Source organism: Epinephelus fuscoguttatus, linkage group LG11 (genome assembly GCF_011397635.1).
Source record: "Epinephelus fuscoguttatus linkage group LG11, E.fuscoguttatus.final_Chr_v1".
Lineage (NCBI taxonomy): Eukaryota > Metazoa > Chordata > Actinopteri > Perciformes > Serranidae > Epinephelus > Epinephelus fuscoguttatus.
Window position 1 is genome coordinate 30,893,964 of NC_064762.1, and position 20,203 is coordinate 30,914,166.

A 20,203-nucleotide genomic window follows, 5' to 3' on the forward strand; every position below is an offset into this window, starting at 1 on the left:
TTTAACAGGTAGGCTAGTAAACCCGGGGGTAGACCCAGATAATGCTGGAGGGATGATATATCTTATCTTGCTTGGGCATGCCTCGGGATCCCCCACGAGGAGTTGGAAAACATTGCTTAGCCTGCAGCCCTGCAACCCAGCCCCGTATAAGCAGGATAGATGGATGGATGGATGGATGGATGGATGGATGGAGAAACAACCATATTTGTAGGATAGGAGCTAGGAGTTGATCTGACTGAGAAGAGGACACTATCTGTGGATAGCCTGTCACTCAAAGAGGCCACACCCTTAATTATGCATAACGTTTAAGCCTTCATAAAATGTAAACGGGTGAGCTATGAAAAACTTACCCCCAGTACAGTTGTCGTGAGGGGGGGATTAGCTAAAGAGACCAAAAGTGTTTTTTGTACCAGTCTGTAAACCTCATTTATTTCTGCTGTAAAGTTGGGCATTTTAACATGGAGGGTCTATTGGGCCCAACTTGTTTCTGGAGCCAGCCTCGTGTGGCCATTCAAGGAACTGCAGTTTTTGGCACTTCTGCCTTGGCCTCATTTTTCAGACCCGGAGGATGCCGCTTGGTTTTGCTCCAGATATTTAACGCCTTGATAAGATTGTGATGCCTCAGTGAAGGTATGCTCTCTTGTAGCTAAAGTCAAACATTAGCACAGCAGTGTAAATATAGTCTTTCAGTGACGCTGTCAGTGATGATGCGGTTTTGGGACTCTAAATTTGGCTGGTGGACTCCACAGCGTGAGAACGCAAAGCCGACTAATGACATCATGTCAGAAGAAAATAGTTTAGAGCTGTGTATGTAACATTCCTCTCTCATTTCCTCACTACTTCCTTTACTCCTTCCCTTCATTGCTTCTTTCTTCCTCCTCTGAACAACTAGTTCATCATTTTCTTAACTTTCTTTTTCATCTTCTTTCATCTTCCTTCCTTACGTCCTTCCTCATTCTTTGCTTCTTTTCCCACTCTTCCTTTTTTCTCTCTTCCGTCTTTCCTCCCTTTTCCCTCATGCCCCCCCCCCCCCCTTTTTTTTTTGTACAGTACACTACCAACATACTCCAGCTGCTCCAGCATGGTTATTTATAATGTCTTAGCTGCTTCAGTTAAAGGTGCATTCCATATTTCTTCTCCCTCATTTATCTAATGTGTGACCAGAGTCTTGAGAGATGGGATGTGTTTTTCTGTTATTAGAATAACAATAATACTGAAAGCTCCAGTACAGTCACCTACTGGACCTTGTTGTGTCATTGTTTTGTCGCCTGCTTTTGCCAGGTGTTTATGTTGAATCACATTTTATTTAGTTAATGAATCCTGAAGGTGCTCTGAATATCTACAAATCAATGACGTCTGAGCAACACCACCTCCTAAGGTCATATGTTAGGATCAAGCACCAATACACATACACAGCTGTTGTGGTGAACAAAATTTTTCAACAATTTTATTTTCACTCCCATTTTTTTTGTTTCCAAATAAAACTATCATATATAAACTGCATAACAGAATTCAGGCTATAATTTGAGGAAAAATACAAAATCTTCATAAAGGTATGCAAAGTAGAGTTACCATTTTTTGTAGGATTTCATATAAAAAATGTGTTGGGGTTTTTTTTGGACAAAAACTTACAGCAGAAATACATGTGGGGCTGATGCACTCACTGGTGGTTTAACAACCTGCCTTATACCTGCAGGGTTCCAAGTAAGAGGCCCTTAAACACCTGCAAAACTTCCACAGAACACCTGAAGAACACTCTGGCGAAAAATAAGAAAAGTCCACAGATTTGTATCGGATTTTGCTCTCAGGTGTCAGACAAAAATTTACATGTGCAGCAATTAAGTCTCATTTCATTGGGAAGATTGGGCATTTCCATCTCAAATCTTTGCCATGACAAATAGGAAGTTCCATCTTACTCTGCACCTTTTTGCAAGGTGCTACTGAGTTAAGAATGAAGTCTGGCAGGTTCACATACCAGGAATGTTTGCAGGCTCAGTGCTTTGTCGGTTGTTTGTTGATGTAATACTGAAGATGTCAGAACAAAAGACGACAGCCTGTTGTTTTGAATGCAAACGTGTGAAGATGAGTCATAAGTTAAATCCTTTACATGTTTGAATTCTTTTCATGCTTTCAATCAATCCATGATGTAAATGCTTGTATGACATGTGCAGCTGTTTTCGTACTTGCATACTTTGTATATGTTGTGTTATTGTATCAATTCAATTTGCATTCAAGTTGCCATGGTGGGTTGTGCAGCAGACCACACATGGCAGCTGTCCTCAGGATTTTTTCTGGGACTTTGGTGGCTTTAGACACCAGGGTAATTATGCCACAGTTATTAAACAGAAACAAAAACAAATGTTCGAACTGGAGACCATCTTGCAGTGGTATCACTCCAACAGTGATAAACAAAGTGAGCCAGGGCTGCAAAGCTGGGGGGCAGTAGCCTCTTCCCTACTTCCAACACCCTTACTTATGGCACCCTTGCTTGGACTGCACCCATTTTTAAATTCCTTTTTTTTAAATTTTAAATTGCTTTTATTGCGATCACAATGACACACCTTTAGAGTTCCGGACTACAACTTACATGGCTGGGAAATACAGACAAATAAACACTTGGCAAAGTACTCAAATGTGCTACTGTGGGAGTTTTCGTGATCACATCTTGCCATGATGACACACACAGACTCAAAAGGTGAAAACTAACAACAACAAAAAAAAGAATGGTTACTTCAGGTCAATTATAATAAGGATTCCATATCCCTATATACCTAGTCCTATATTTTATTCCTGTAGGTATGGAGTAGGCTGTGATTTAGATAATGTTGAGTCTAAATGTTGCACACAAAACATTTTAGATTTTATTTGGTGTCTTAGGTGTGCGCTGTGTTCCTACAGCATTAGACAGGGCCAGAAAATCAGATTATAATCACCACATATCACGTGACATACATCACTAGCATAACATGTTCCGCATACTAGCACACAGTTACTAAACTAACTCAGCTGTCCTTTCAAACAGAAAACAAACAGTGGTCTCGCAGGTGAAAGTCCAGAGTTTGTTTGATCCATCCTCCCCTGCTGTCTGCCCTGTGCCGACTTTCTCACTCTTTGGAAAATTTTCGAAAAATGCTGCTGACCGGTGCGTCTCATACCAACCCAGAAGGGTACCTCTGTGCGTCAGGGTCTGATGCCAAGGGCCACTGACTAAAGGGGGTTTATACTTGTGCGGCAGACCCTACGCTGTAGCCCACACACATGGTCTTTGCTGTTGTGAGCATTTATACTTGTGTGGTGGTGTGTCTGTGTCACTCTGCAGTTATACCTCCAAATCACTAGTCGGTGGCAGGGTTTCTGTGAGGTACTGTAAAGTTTTGTTGATTCAGAACACACCCAAAAACAACAACACCCAATATTAAATAAGACTTAATTTAAACAATTTCAAACTACACAAATCAGCTTCATTATAACTCGCAGCATTCACAGACAAAGCACTTGTCTTTATCTGGACACATTTTTTCCACAAATACAACATGCTAACATTATTAGCACAAGCCTATGGCATTTTACATTGTATGAATTAGCCAAGCAGCTAGCAAACTTTTCCTCTACTCATATGAAGCCAGGGACAACAGCAACATTTAACAAAGGTAATGGTACATAATCTGGCTCCATTACAACTCACAAGATTCACTGACAAGAAAACTGTCTTATACTAAAACACGTTTTCCAAACAAATATAACATGCTAACATTATTAGCACGAGCCTATGGCATTTTACATTGTATAAATTAGCCTAGCGATGAGTGGAGACTTCCTCTGCTCATATGAAGCCAGGATAAATCCTAAAGTATAAATCCTCAAAGGATAAATCACACACAAGACTTAGAATTCTGTTATTGTGAGGCTTTATTGTCTTCACAATTTATTGTTTCTTCCGTGAAATAAAAGTAAATAAAAGCAATGTTTCCACTGAGGGAAATGGTTTCAGCTTACAGAAATAGACAGGAGGTCTGCATCGCCGTGATGTGTAGTTACATTTCTGGAGAGGTGCATGTCAGGCTTCAGCGTAGGGTACAGCGTAGGCTCTATGTCGACGCAGAGCCTATGCCATAGGTACGGCGTTGATTCGATGCAGAAGTATAAATCCTGCATAAGTGTCAGTATTTGACGACTTTAAAGCAAGACCAGGTTGACTATGCAAAGCAGGCTGACACAAAAATTCCCTATAATTAGTACCAAATTACAGTTGTTTCCAGGAAAATTCCAAGAAAATTATTAGGGAATTACAGACCAGTAAAATAAAGCATCAACTTTAAAAAAAAATGTAAATAAAGGTCTAAATTCTGTTTCTCAGCCCTCTTTATTATGCCAGAATTTCTGTATTTATTTGTCTTTTATTTATGGCCTAGAAATGTGCAAGTGTTAATATAAAAGTTGAAAAAACATTCTCAGAAAAACATACCAAGTATATGACCTCAGTGGCCTTTGAAATAAATAAACATTAACTGATTATTGTTGATGTTACAAAAGATGAACTGATTTGCCTGCCTTTTGAAACACAAGTCCTGACATGAGTAGCAAACATCCCACAAAAAGGTATTCATAAATAACATACTGTTGATACAGAACATAAAACTTAAAGAGAAACAGATTTCCCATGAATCCCCTGCCAGCTGACCCTGCTCATTCATTGTTAATGTGTGTAAGTGGATCCCTGACTGAGGCTTTAGGGTAGCGCTCCATTTCTTTCTCTCTCTCTCTCTCTCTCTCTCTCTCTCTGCTCCACTAACCCCTGTTTATGTTTACATTGCTGTTGCCCTGGTGACAACACCTTCACGCCCTGCAGACTTCCACCCCTGGAACAGACAGACGGACGGGTGTGTGACACACACAGAGGGAGTGTCTTAGAGAGAGAGAAAGGGGGAGGGAAGGGAAACCGGAGCCTGGGCTGTGTTCCATTCTGTAAGGTCCTGTATTTCCCTTTATCCACCTGTAGTCTGTACTTTTGTTTTCCTTGCTTTTTGTTTTGTTTTTAGGTATTTATACTTTTGTTTTTGTGTGGTTTCAATGTTCTGTTCAATGTTTTGCATTTTATATGTTTGATATATTATCATTTAAAAGTATTATATAAAAAACTTAATGATTATGCTGTGTGATTTTTATATGAACCCCAAGAATGAGTAGATATTGCTGAGCCAGTATTCATCAAGTGCAAGTCAATTCTATTGATTTCCCTTATTGTGTACTGTTACTACAGACAGTATTGTTCTTATTTATCTCTCTAAAGTGCTATATTACAAGACAGAAGTTTTGACTGGACATAAAGGTCACACAAAAAACATATTAAGTGACTTTAAAATGTCAAAAATCATCACTGCTTCCAAGTCCAACTAACATTTGTCTCCCTTTCTGTCATGAATAATGCTCACTCAGTTCTTTTACATCTACACTAAGAGAAGACATAAACAGAAGCAAAGGATCCTTAAAGGAAACACTAAATGGGATGTGTCCCAGGATTCCCGGGATTTCTCTGGGCTCGACATGGCGTCACATCCTCTGTTGCTCTGCTGTTATTTTTAGGTCGTGTGTAAACTGGGTTATATGGCCTTGGCAGCTGCGACACACACACACACAGACACACACACACTTGCACACCCTGTTTTAAGTATCAGTGACGTCAAAACACTACTGATCTTTATTTGTCTCACACAAGAGGTGTACAGCCGTGATGTAAAAAGACATTACATCACTGTGTCGACATTAAGTAGGGAGATGTGTTACTGTGTAAATAGACTCGTAGTCATAGATGACATTTCTGGGCTACTGGCTAATATTAGCATCTGCATATTGTATATTTATACTTTTATATTTGTGTCTACTAGACAAGCAGAGCAAAAATAGTGGAGAAAATGACATTAAAACTCAAGTTTGAGACCTCAAAATATGAAATTCTTGCGTAACATTTCCATTAAAGGTTTATATTTCACATAAACTTTAATCTTAGCACCCCAGTGACGTCAAATGTGAGCAGCTACAAAAACTAATTCAAGGAGGAATCACACCTCTTTCCTCTGATGCTGCTGTTTCATCATTAAAGTTAAAATTTAACCTTGAACTTCTACTAATTTCTGTGCAAGTCAAACTGCTTCCTGATTCCAGTCTTGATATCAGACTACACACACACACACACACACACACACACACACACACACACACACACGCCAGCCCTTTTCTCGCTTGATACGCTCTGTATCGCTCTGCTAATCATGACTCAGCATGTTTGTTAGAGTACATACTTTCCCAGCAGTGTCATTGTGTTTTTGTCATTTCTCTTTTGCTCACAAGCCCTACATGACATAGCAGATCTCAGGCTGCAGAGAAAGGTAACATGTGACCTGCTTTACATTGTTCCTAACCTGGTTTCATCACATCATTTCACAGCAGCTCTCTTCATGTGACTGTGAGTCATTTCAACACATTTCAGGTTATTTCACACTGTCATGTTGTTTATTGTTTTGTCATGGCTTATGAATTCTCACCTCAATCAGTGCAATCTCAGTTCAACACTCTCACTATTTAGTAACAGTCATTTGTTGTCTTATAAATCTGTGGCATTTGAGTTAAAGATGGAAAACCTCCTCAACAGCATTCAACAGGTAACTCTTCCTCCTGTCTTTGCTCACAAGGTAGATCATGTCATCTATTAAGGATCCAGTGGATCTAGGCCAAGGGTAGGCAACCTGCCACCTGCAGCTCTTTAGCCCTTCTCCCATGGCTCCTTGTGGCTTTGACAAAAAATTATATGTAAATGTTTCAGTTGTATAAATGTGTAGCCTATAACATCTCGTCAACTATGGGCGTCATACGCCTACAGCCTGGCGTCTTTTCCTGAAATTTGCCGCCTCTCACTAGTGATGTTAGCCATTGATTCCAACTCTGACAAAGAAAACATCTTGGAAAACAGAGAATTTCACAGTGAGTGGACAGATTTGTTTGCTTTCACCACTAACGTTGCAAAGTTTAAGTACCAAATAATCATATATAGCCCACTGCAGAGTCGCTACTTTGTTGAAAAACATATTAATGAATGCTCATTTGGACCTATTAGGACTGTTTATGGGCAAATTTAGATTAAATAGACTGTGCTGCCGTCACTACAAGACACAAATTTGTGCCTTTTTTTTGGCCCAAAATGGCTCTTTTGATAGTAAAGGTTGCTGACCCCTGATTTATTGGGATCTATTTGCAGAAATACTATATTCATAACTATTTTTCATTAATTACCTGAAACTAATAATCTCTGTGTTTTTGTTACCTTAGAATGAGACTGGCACATCTACATATGGAGCAGGTCCTCTTCCACGGAGTCCGCCATGTTTCTATAGTCGCGCAGAGCAGACAAACCAAACACTGGCTCTGTGTAAGGCCATTCCCATTGTTCCATTTCCATGTTGACTATCATAGCTCTCTACACACTTGATAAATGGGAGAAGTTTGAGCTCTGCAACCTCACCATTAGTTGCCTCGAAATCCTGCATACTGTACCTTTAATTAAGGTTTGGGGATTTTTAGACCCAACCTCTCCTGTCCACATTCTGAAGTATCCTCGAGCAAGACACTGAATACCAACTTCAGCCTATATTTAGTTGTTGTCAAGTCATAGCTTTAGTTTGACAACAATAGCAGTACCAACTATAGCTGATTATTTTCTTTACTTAAAGTAACAGTTGCATTAGTTATAGTAGAAGTTGTAGTGGCAGCAAAGCTAGTATTAGAAGTGGTTCATCAGTAGCCATTGCAATAATAGCAGCGGTAGTATTAGTAAAAGAAGTGGTCAAAAAGAGTAATACAGCTGCAGTAGTTGCATCAGAAATATCTGTAGTAGTTGTAATAGAGCATGTATTAGTACAAAGCAGTTTTATTGTGTTGTAATAATTACAGAAGTACAAGTAGTAGCAGAGTACACTAGAGAGACACTATCAGCAGACAACCTGTCACTCACAGTGGCCTGCCCTTAAGTATGCTGAACTTTAAGCCTTAATAAAATCTAGACAAGTGAGTTATATAAAAATCAAGTCCTGTACAGCTGTCTTGAATGTTGACATTAGCTATAGAGACCAAAACTGTTTTCTGTACCAGGCTGAAAATGTTTATTTCTGCTGTGAAGTTGGGCAGTTTAACATGAGGGTCTATGGAGCCAGCCTCAAGAGGCCATTCAAGGAACTGCAGTTTTTGGCACTTTCGTATTGGCTTCATTTTTCAGCTTCAGAGGCTGCAGTACTTATGGTGATAGCTGTAGTACAAGTAGCAATAAAAGCAATAACAATAACTTTGAGAATATTGGTATTAAACCTGAGATGATGTCATGATCCTTCGTGGTAAAATTTTATTATATTTTTCTTTTAACCCTGATAGGACCGATGGAATTGACTCACTGTACGATTGTATGAATGTAATTAAGGACTGGATGTCTTCTAACTCCCTTCAGTTGAACGCAGCTAAAACTGAGATTTTAATTATTGCACCTGATGCCTCAGCATCTAAAGTGGCCAGCTGCTTAGAGTCCCTCAGTGCAAATGTGCGCCCCAAGTTGAGAAACCTTGGGGTCACATTTGATCAGGCCATGCTCTTCAACGACCACATCAAAACTGTCACTCGCTCCTGCTTTTTCCACCTCAAAAACATTTCCAAACTCAGATCCATGTTAACTTATTCCGAGCTAGAAATGATCATCCATGCTTTTATTTCCTCACATCTGGATTACTGCAATTCTCTTTTCACTTGTCTAAATAAAACATCATTAGACTGCCTCCAGCTGGTCCAGAACGCTGCTGCCAGGCTTCTGTCCAGATCTCATAAGTTCACTCACATCACTCCAGTCCTGGCATTCCTGCACTGGCTCCCTGTTAATTTCAGGATCCAGCACAAGATTCTAACCATCACTTACAGAGCCCTCCATGGTCAAGCACCTGCATACTTGACGGATCTGGTGTTCTTTCACTGTCCTGTCAGGTCACTGCGGTCCGCTGAAGGCCACCTACTTACTGTCCCTCACACAAGACTAAAGACGAAAGGTGATAGAGCCTTTGAGGCTGTTGCACCGAAATGGTGGAATGCACTACCTCATGAGCTGAGAGCGGCGTCTTCCGTGGACATTTTTAAAAAGCACTTAAAAACACATCTGTTTAGGCATGCGTTCCATTAATTGTCCATTGTATCATCTCTGTATTTCGCTGCACTTTACTTTTTATTTGTTTCTGTGTATTTTGCATTGTTTCTGTTATTGTATTTTTTGTATTTTATCTTGTGAAGCACTTTGTGAGTCCTCTCTGTGAGAAGTGCTATATAAATAAATTTACTTACTTACTTATTTGTTTGGACATTAACTCATCACGGCTCACTGTGGACTAATGCATCTGCCATATTAATGTCATATAATGTGATGATATCACTGATGTAAATAAACCTTCACCAATTTACATTCAGTTGTCATCTAATTTTATTTGAATGGTAAATGGAATGGTGGTTACGACCACTCAAAGTGCTTTTTACAATACATGTCACATTCACCCATTTAAGCACTGGTGCCCGAAGCCACCATACATGATGCCACCTGCTACTCAGGGACCATTCACATGCTCTCATGCACTGATGGAACAGCCATCGGTAGAAACTTGGAGTTCAGTATCTTGCTTAAGGATACTTTGACATGCGAACTGAAGGAGCTGAGGACTGAACTGCCAAAATTTTGATAGGTGGACAACCAGCTCTCTCTCTGAGCCACAGCTGCCCCTACTGTTTTAGTCTTAAAACCATGTTTCAATTCTGCATTTCAGGGTTAGGGTTAAGGTCATCATATATGACATTTGATCGTGCCTTGTGCAATTTCATGTCATCTGACCTTCTTATGTCATCATTTCAGCTTTGAGTCTTGTTTATTTCACTTAACTGTGTTTAAATTGAGCTCTTCATTTCACCTAATGAATGTTATGTCATGTCATCTTTCCTCATTACATCTCACATCAGCTCATTTTGTAACTTTATATTTTAAATTGAGTGTTTACATCTATCTGCCTCTCTCTGTTGTACATCTCTGTGGGTCACTTTGGACCAATCAAGGAGCTCAGGTGAGATGACATCACCTCCTTGATCAGCAGTGTGACCTCAGCCTGCATCATGAATTCCTAACGAGGGATCTGAGGGCATCCAATCAGAGGCGGCCTGGATTATCAGGTAATGAGGCCTGACAGCACGCAGCCAATCACATTTGAGCGCACAGATTACTGCCTCAGAGGGAATCAATAATGTAGACACACTCATACACACACACACACTCTTGCCCTGAGCCTGCCCTTACTACCATTACGGCACATGACGAAGCTCAGAGGCTTCTAGAGAAAGGGAAGGACAGACTGCCTTACACACAAGAGGGGAAATAAATAAAGAAAGAAAGAAAGAAAAAAGAAGGTAAAGTGAGAGTAGAGAGAAAAATAAAAGAGGACAGGATGATCTCAGTGTGGATGAATCATTGCCAGTAGTTGTGAGTCACCAGTGTAAAAGCAATTCAAAACCAGAGAGACCGTGTCAGATAAAAACACGGCTACTGTTCACCTGTCACTCAGTGTGTCTGTATCAGCTTTGTTGATACTACGAACAGCAATCTGAACGGCTGGCTCAGTTCCCACACCAATTATTAAGTTTCACCCAATGTTTTTCTTTCTCTTTTCCTGGCCTTTTCTGGAAGATAAATAGATTTTTGAATTCTTCAAAGCATGAGTAGAGATTAAAGTGCCAAAGGTAGCATACTGTATGAGCTGGCATTTGTAGTTTTAGCAGTAGGGGAGACCAGGGCCAATAGTAACATCTTACATTGCAACAATTAGAAATGAGACAAAACTATGAAACTCATAATGCACATAGTCTGTTATGATCCCTCTCTGCCTGCCAAAGGACAAACTAATATCTCTTATGCTGGTTTCACACTACACAATATCAGCCCCATTATACATACATATATATATATATATATATATAATTATAGCCTGATGCAGCATTGTACGATGTAGGCTTGGATCGTGAACAACAATGAGTGTCGTACGCGATGATCAATCGTTTTATCTTGTGTAGTGTGTCATAGTAGATGACAACCAACACCAAACCTCATGACTTTCCAACAGAAAGTCTAGCATGTTTGATTTTCGTTTTGTCATTTACGACTGTTCCCATCACAGCTGTCACTTTGACCAATAGAAAACAGAGCGATCTTCTGCCATAGACAACTGTATGACACCAACACCCCAGCCTTTTTAATATTTCCTCTAGGGACGTTACCACACAGAGTAAAAAGGGAAAAATGATGGCATCAAACAGCAGAGGCACTTTATCAACCCGGTGAGTACTGCCATTAGCATCAAGTTAGCAAAGAATGTTATTTCTTCATAATGGAGGATATAAAGCAATCAAATTTAAAAAATAGTGGCAGGGCTTTTGTAATGTCTGTCTGCCAAGTCACGGCTCAGTTGTACGACTCCACAATTGTCTAATCTGACATAGTAACTGTCGGAACAGACAAAAATGTTGTGTAGTGTGAACCCTGCATTTCTGCCAAGACTTATTTTTGAGGTACAAATTTTTTTCATCTATAATATTTTCCTCACACTGTCTTTACCTTTAATGTCTATGAATTTTAACATGCCTAGTCCCAATGAACATTCTGTTGTCTAAAGCTCTGTTCGGACGGGATTAGTTTTACATAGGTACGTGGGGTAAAGTAATAATTACCAGAGATTTTAGTCACATCCGAATGTGCCATGTCAGTAATCATTACCACACAACGTCAGTAAAGATTACCACGACTTTTACCTTCTATAAAAGGGTCCCGCAAAATTACCTCAGGTAATACTAATCCTGTGCGAATAGACCAGCAGTAAATATGTGTGTAGATATTTCGTCATATCCTGTTTACCAGTGGTTTTTCGCGGATTTTCAAGCATGGAGGCTCTTGAAGAAGCACTCAGTTTTGCACTTCACAGTCAGACAAGTCCGTGTGAAACCTCAGGTACTGTGGGCCTACGACGAACATGATTCAAAACCAAAAGAAGGTCGCAAGCACTTGTCCGAGGCACAGAACTTCTGATTGCTTTAGGTAAGTTAAGTAAGCAATGTAGCAGGGCTATGTGGCTAATTAAAAAATGACAATAAAATCAACCAGTAGGCTAATCATTCATTCATTCATTCATTCATCTTCTAACCGCTTCATCCTCTTGAGGGTCGCGGGGGGGCTGGAGCCTATCCCAGCTGACATCGGGCGAGAGGCAGGGTACACCCTGGACAGGTCGCCAGACTATCGCAGGGCCGACACATAGAGACAAACAACCATTCACGCTCACATTCACACCTATGGACAATTTAGAGTTACCAATTAACCTAGTCCCCAATCTGCATGTCTTTGGACTGTGGGAGGAAGCCGGAGTGCCCGGAGAGAACCCACGCTGACACGGGGAGAACATGCAAACTCCACACAGAAGGGCTCCCACGACCGGTAGGCTAATCAGTTCATAATAATTCGATGTTGTAGGCTAAATTATTATTGTTTTGTCTGGAAGGAGTGTGGTACGCACAGGAAGCAACGTCATACACACATGACGACAGGAGAGGACGGTGGTGCGTGAATGAATTTACCCCTCCCACTTGTGGTAGTTTTACTGATACTTATCCCGTGCGAATTGGCCATTAATATTACTGACATCCTCTGGTAAATTACCCCACGTGCCCATGAAAAACTAATCCCATCTGAATAGTGCTTAATACTGGATATATTTGTCAAATATTAGCTTTGTTGGCACTGTCGCTCTGCACTGTGCTCATGTGGCAGTGACCTCTGATGATGCCGTCCTGACCAATTGTGACAGAACAGCATTGTCATGGAAGCATAGTGCCCTCCCTCCAGTCCATCCTCCGGTGCGTCCAACGCATTAAAACATTGTTTTCTAGTTGAAGCTGCGCCTCATTTTCAAACTGTATGGTTTGCCTTAAGTGAACAATGAAAGCAATATAGTACACAATGACCAGCGCTAAAATCAACCTGAGTAGTTGTCCCTTCACTGTGACATTAGAAAGTGTCGTATTTATCTTTCAAGTGTACTCTTCTTCAAAGGTTTGTTTACTTCCTGGATTTTTCCCACAAGGAAATTCTGACCAATCAAGAGCAGCTTTCTTGCACAGGCATTTTAGATGCTGCCGCGAGAACATGAACCAACTCTAGACAATTATACAACGTTGTAACAAAATTAGTCCCTGATTCGGACCAAAGCAAGTGAATTCTAGGTCTAAAGGCACCCTAAAAGTAGCAATACCACAGTGTGTTGTGTTATAACCTAAAATCCTTACTGAAGTACAAAAGTATTGGCATCAAACAGCTACACTTAAAGGAGCTATATGTAAGAAATCTAAAGCAAATAGTCGTAAAATCCTCCTAATATGTCACAGAGACTAAGGAATAATGTTCATATAACATACTGATCTCACCGACAACAATAGTACAGCCAGAATATTCACATTTAAAAAAATATTTTACGGTCCGCAAATTATGTTTATGTTTTGAATCTGTGTTTTGGCCTATTGCGCCACCCACCGCCGTCTACCAGTCACATAGTCAGTAGAGTCTCAGCATGAGTTAAAGTTACAACTGAGCTACAGTAGCATGGCAAGCAGCATTAGCAGTGTCCCGGTACATAGCATTAGCAGTCTCCTCAGCTGTATCCCGGCAGCAGCGTTAGCAGCAGAGAAGCCGGACTTGCTCGAACGGTCCGCTGGAAAACTGAAGATCAAGGACGTGGCGACACAGCCCTGCCACGGCAGCCACCCATGGGCAAACAAATCAGTCTTCAGCGTGCCGCTGTCCAGCAACCTCAAATCTATAGGGGAGGGGTGGCGGACACGACTCGTGGCAGTATTTTGAATTTAAGTGCAGTAACCATTTTGGCCACATTCTTACATACAGCGCCTTTAAAGTAGCTACCAAAAGTAAAAGTACTCATTATGCAGAATGACCAGTTTCAAGGTAATAAATATTGTATCACTTGATTTTAATTATTAATACATCCATGTGTCTATCACAGCTGGTAAAGGTGCAGCTAGTTCCAAGCACTTCCGGTGGCGCTGCCCTCTTGGCTTGTATACTGTAAAATTAACTTGAGATAATCCCATGATTCTTTGTGGTAAAATTTGTTTGTACATGAATTCCTCATCATGGCTCATGAACTTGATCAAACCTGAACACCTGGAATGTACATAAAGGTTAAACCTGCTGAGTCACTGTGATAGTGGTGGAAAAGTTTAGGACACCCCTGATAATATCACCACAGATCCTCCACTCTCAGTAGGAAATGTCCCACTGAAGGGAAAATTTTCAAGCCTGACTATAGGCCACGTACAGCAGTGATTAGATAAAAACGTGAAGCCAGCTCAGAGATCACATGACCTTAGTCATCGTGTCACTCAGCAGGTTTCACAAGGAAGAAATGAAGCTTTGTTCGGCAGACTTCCTTGGTTGTAGAGACAGGCAGAGATTTGAAATGTATTGTTCTGCTTTTTTTGGCAGTTGCTCTATAGTTAGGTGTTGTATGTAATGATATCAAACTTTATAACTGACAATCTCTATTATCATTTCTTTTATTATTATCACAACTAGTACTGCTCATTATGTTGCTACAGCTACTCCCACTACTGCTGCTAAAGCACCTTCTGTACCTACTGCTACTACAACAGCATCAAGAATTACTTTTTCTGTTACTCTGCTACTACCTGCACCTCTCCAGTACACGATAAACACTACTCAAACTAATACAATGGGCTTCTTTATTACAACTCTGAGGACCGAAAATAGTGCCGTATTGTTGGTAAGAAAATTGGAGACTGAGAAGACCAACAGCATCAGCTGTTTCAGCAAGTGCCCTTCGACATATGGCTACGTTTAAGTGACATAGCCTTTTATTGGCCCAGTAATTATTACAGCAACCAAGTCAGCTTTAAAGGGACGGTTCACCCCAAAATCAATAAGTACATAACTTTTCTCTTCACTGTAGTGCTATTTATCAGTCTTGATGGGTTTTTTGTGAGATGCCAAGTGTTAAAGATACTGGCCGTAGAAATGTCTGTCTTCTCTCCATATCACTACGCAGAAGGAAGTGTGCATCTTCTATTTACATCTTGTGCTGTCACCAGCATAAGCCTCCCCTGCATGGGTAAATGCACACTTCCTTCTGGGCAGTGATACAGTTGGCAGGTGTAGCTCGGTAGAAAGAAAACAGTTCCTACACAACAAGGTCTGTGGATTATATTGAGTAACTTGGTCATGATTTCTGAAAAGAGACACTGATGTTTAGATTTTGAAGTGTATTTTTTAATGCTTTGAGCACCACAAGCCGAGTGCCATCTAGTTCTATTATATTGGAGAGAAGGCAGACATATCTATGGCTGATAGCTCCAACACTCTGCAACTCACACCAAAACAATCTAGACAGATAAATAGCACTACAGGTAAGAGGAAGAATATGCTTTTTTGATTTGGGGGTGAACTGTCCCTTTAAGGACTAAGCTAGGTGGATGGATGGAAAATATTGGACACCGGTGACAGCTATTTCAAACTGCCAAATCCAATGCTGTTTTTTTTTTCTTTCTTCAAAGCATGACCATGTTCGTTACCTAACCTTAACCACTTGTTTATCATTGTAACCATGACAACAGAGGTCCCCTACGCTTAAGAAAGTAGTTATTTTAACCCAAACCATGGTCTTTCCCTGAACCTAACCAAACCTAACCATAGCATTGTCACATCATAAAACAGATTTATTTTTCAACAGCAGGGCAGCTGAATGGCTCAGCAAGTAGAGCTGGTTGTCTACTGATCGCAGGGTTGGTGGTGGGATTCCAGCTCCTCATGTTCACATGTTGAAATGTCCTTTAGCAGAACACTGAACCTCAAATTCCTCAAGATGGTTGGGCCAGGACCTTGCAGGGTACCTTGCTGCCATCAGTGTGTGTGAATGAATGAATGAGGGGCACAATTGCAAAGCACTTTGGATAAAAGCACTACATAAAAAATACTGCCAGAAACAGTTTGTAGGCGGCGTCAGATCAGAAAACACTCCTCGTGTCATTCTAGAGTGCATGCACAATTAATATATTTCCTCGTTGGACTTGTTGGAAGACAAACAGACATTTATTTCTTCACTGTGAGTTGCAGAAAACAAAATGAAACACAATGAATGACACATAATGAGATCAATATAAAGGGAGCTGATCTTGCTTGTGTGCTTTGTTTGAGCCAGCACCTTGCATCTTGTGTAAGCATGTTATTACAAAGGATGTTGTAACTCTGTAAATCACGGGTTTACCACAACACTTGACAAGATAAGGTGATTATTTGCTGTATTGATGATTTAACTGGAACTACATAATCTTATTTATGAATCATGAGAATGTCCTTTCCGCCTACGCAAGTTTCAGATATAAATCAACCACACCTTCAAGTATTGTTTTGAACTTGAAAATAAGTCTTTGCTTCTTTTGTTGTCTTCCTGCATCACAACTGCTGAAAACCTGAGGGGGTGGAAAGATTTGTTTAAGATCTAACAAGTAAAAATCTTCATACACAGATAAAGAGTTAATTTATTTAGTTAGCTACTATGGTCCATGTTGGTTACGGAATAGTGAATGTGACTCATTTCACAGTCACGTTTAACTTGGATAGGATCTCGGGTCAAATCACATACTGACTATGATTTATTAAGTCAATTGATTATATCTATTAGTAACTTCTCTCCTGTGTGAAAGTTAAAAGAGGATTAAATTGAATTGTTCTTTCTTTCTTTCTTTCTTTCCTGGTGCCATGCCATTGTTCCAATACCCAAATTTCTGAAGCCCCATTCATCCAAAAAATGACCCACTGGACCAAAAGCCCATTTCTCCAACTGCCCATTAAAACAAAAGCAAATGCCCCTTTTTCCAAAGTCCCATTTTTCTGAAAATACACACTCCCTGCAGTTAGTTTTAGTTTCCCAGTGGCATTTGAGCCACCCCTCCTGGGTGTTTTTACCTTCCCTTTAGGGCAATTCCCAGTACTATTTAAGCCTCTGATCCTGTGTGTTTTTACCAACCTTTCATGGCATTTCCCAGCCACCAAACCCAAGTGTTTTTCACCAACCTGGCCTTGCTTTTTAGCAGCTACTGTGCAACCAAACTTGGATGTTTTAAGCCAAAACCTGATTTTTCCTAACCATGACCTTTTTTTTTTTGCGCCAAAACCCAACTGCACCTTCACCCCAGCATTGTTGAAAAACACAAAGTTTCAACGCATCTGCCACAAAATAATGTACAAATGTAAAGTATCCATGGTTCACAGTAAGGTACAATGTGAACAATTTTGCTTGCCATTGGGTTGTCTATCTGCAGGGAGTGTGTAGGCCTATTTTTGGAAATAAATTTAGCATCAATAAGTGTTTGCTTTTGGCACACCGCACTGCCTTTTTTTTAAATTGAATGCCATGAATAAAAAAAATGCTTGCAGCAACTTTTTATCGTTGTTTATTGTCCTGTATGATCAATCTAGGTTCAAACCAGGAGCTTCCAAAGAGGCAAGGACACCCAAGAAGCACGACTGTCAAAAATATTTGCTCTAGTCATTCATCACGTGAATCATTGAACGTTCGATCGTGCTTATCAATTTAAAGGAGATGCAAAGCAGACTACTGGCTTGAAAGCAGCGTAGTTGCTGCTTGCTGTTGTCCAGTCAAGAAGCTCATAGTTGGCCTATAGAAAGTTATGTTTGGTCAATGTAAACAGAAAACATTTGTCATCCCATTCAAACTAAGCAAGGAAAACTTGCATGCTACGTCTCAACATTAGCCTACAATTCTCTCTTCTATTACTGACATTACACACTTTAAAACTCACCAGACCAACCAACTACCTCCGTGACGCGGTCCCAGGCCTCATTCTTTTTATTTTGGTCTCTGTAACTGAACAGTGACACTTTATAAACGACTGAACGGGCGTGAACGCAAGTAATCAACTTCTCCAGTCACCCATTGTCGGAACAAGTGTGCTATAGGAACCAAAGTTACATGGCTTGTTCTCTGGGACCTGCTTCATTGAAGCACGTCAGCATTCCAATTGGTTGTTGCAAAACCGCATCAGAGCTCATTACCATAAAGTTAAATGAGTTTTAACTCCTCTCCGGACCGCTCCGGTCGCTTTGGTCGCCCAAGACGGGCAGCTGACAACCAGGTCGCCCAAGTGCCCAAGTGGCCGGGCTCTCATTGAAAATGAATGACTTCCACCGTTTTGGATGCTCTGGTTGCTGTTGGTGTGAACGTACACTTAGGATGACTCCAAGGCAGTTTGACAACCTGCTGTCTATCATCGGGCTGTACAGCTCTGGGAATACAGCAACCACTACCTCCATTGTTTACTGAAATGACCGTCAAAGAGGGCCCGCCTCTCAAATCCACTGATTGGACAATGGGGGGGAAAAAAGATGACAAAAAAAAACATGATGTGGGCGCTTTTCTGCTCTGAGTTGAGGAGTTTAGAGTGCTCCAGCAAGAACGCCAGTTGCCTAGAGGGCAGAAACACAAGCAAAAAGCTTCATTCTCATTGAAAACGATTACAGAAAGGTGCCTCCAGCTGCTAAATTGCTTTCTGTGTGATCAGGGACTAACGGGGCTTTGGAGTTTTGGACAGTTGAAACAGTGGGCAGTCCAACTTTTTTTATGGGCTGAGGGTTACTATCACAAACATTTGTGGTTTACTTTTTGACTGAGAAATAAACACATTTACCGCTATATTGCCAAACAATACCATCAGTTTTCATTAACTGTCAGAATCTGCTTTGTTCATGTCTATTTTTTTTTGGCTAAAAACATTTTGAAACTTGAGAAGACTGTGCAGCAAGAAACTATTTCCTGTTTCCTTAACATCAGAACAGCTTATAAAGATGAATAACAATTTCAGCAAAATTTCAACATATCTGTGCAGCATGACATGTTTTCCCAAACTCACTGACAAACAGCATGTACCTGTTCCCGTCTGATATTTATTTCCTACTTTTGCAATTTGGGTCAGTTGCTGAGACGTGATCTGCATCATGCAGACAGACAGGGTTAAAAAACATCAGCGGCTCAGACTTCTAGTTCAACAACAGGGGGATTTCCAGCTCTCTGCCACAAACCGGGCAAAGACGATAACTCACTGGAGCAAGAACAAACAACGCTACAACAAAAGTTCAAACTGTGACATGCAGTCATCTGGTGCAGGCTAATATGAGCTGAACCTGTTTTTGCAGTGTTGAACGGAACTCTGCCCAGCAGTGCTTTGATGGAAACTGCCTCACCACACACAGTTACTCAGCAAATAAAGGCCTTTTTTATAGAACAAAGCCTCCATTCTGCCTCTCCGCATGATTCAGCTTGTTTATGTGGGGCTCCACTTCTATTTTGGGATGCAAAAAATTATTTCGTCAGCACGACGGGCATGGTGACACGTATCAGACAATCAGCAGAGGAGTGTTGTCAGATTGAGCAGAGCAGGTCATGAGGTGGTGAGGTTGCAGCTGACTGGCGGCTCTGTGTTGCAACTCTAAGGAAAAATTACTGGAGGTCAAACACATCACTCACACTCACAGTGTTGCAGACCACATGGCATTTTTCATCATGTGGCAATTTCTTAACCATCTGCCAGACAAAGTGTGTCACTGTGTTCTCGTCAGTAAGGACTTCTTTGGAAAGTGAGGACATTTTGTTTTGCAAAGGGCTGTCTTAGGGGGTTAGGACATGTTTTTGGGTTAGGGTTAGGATGAAGATCTGGTTAAGGGTTAAGTTTTTAATTTAAGAGGCTGGAGCATTGATGGGGTCCACACAAAGTCTGTTCACAAACACATCACGAATCAGCTCCGTGTAGGGACTGAACTTCCTTGTGGGGACAAAAGAAACAGGTCCCCACAAGGTAAACTATTGCATGTTAGGGGGTTCAGACTTTTTGATGAAGTTGAGCATTAGAGTAAACATAAAACATAAAAGCTGACCTTAACAACAGATTACATAGTAAAATACAAACATAAAAATCTTGTTTTGAGGTTTTCACTTTTTCATTACATTTCTTGTCCAAAGTTTGGTTAAAACTGTATCAAATAGTACAGTTC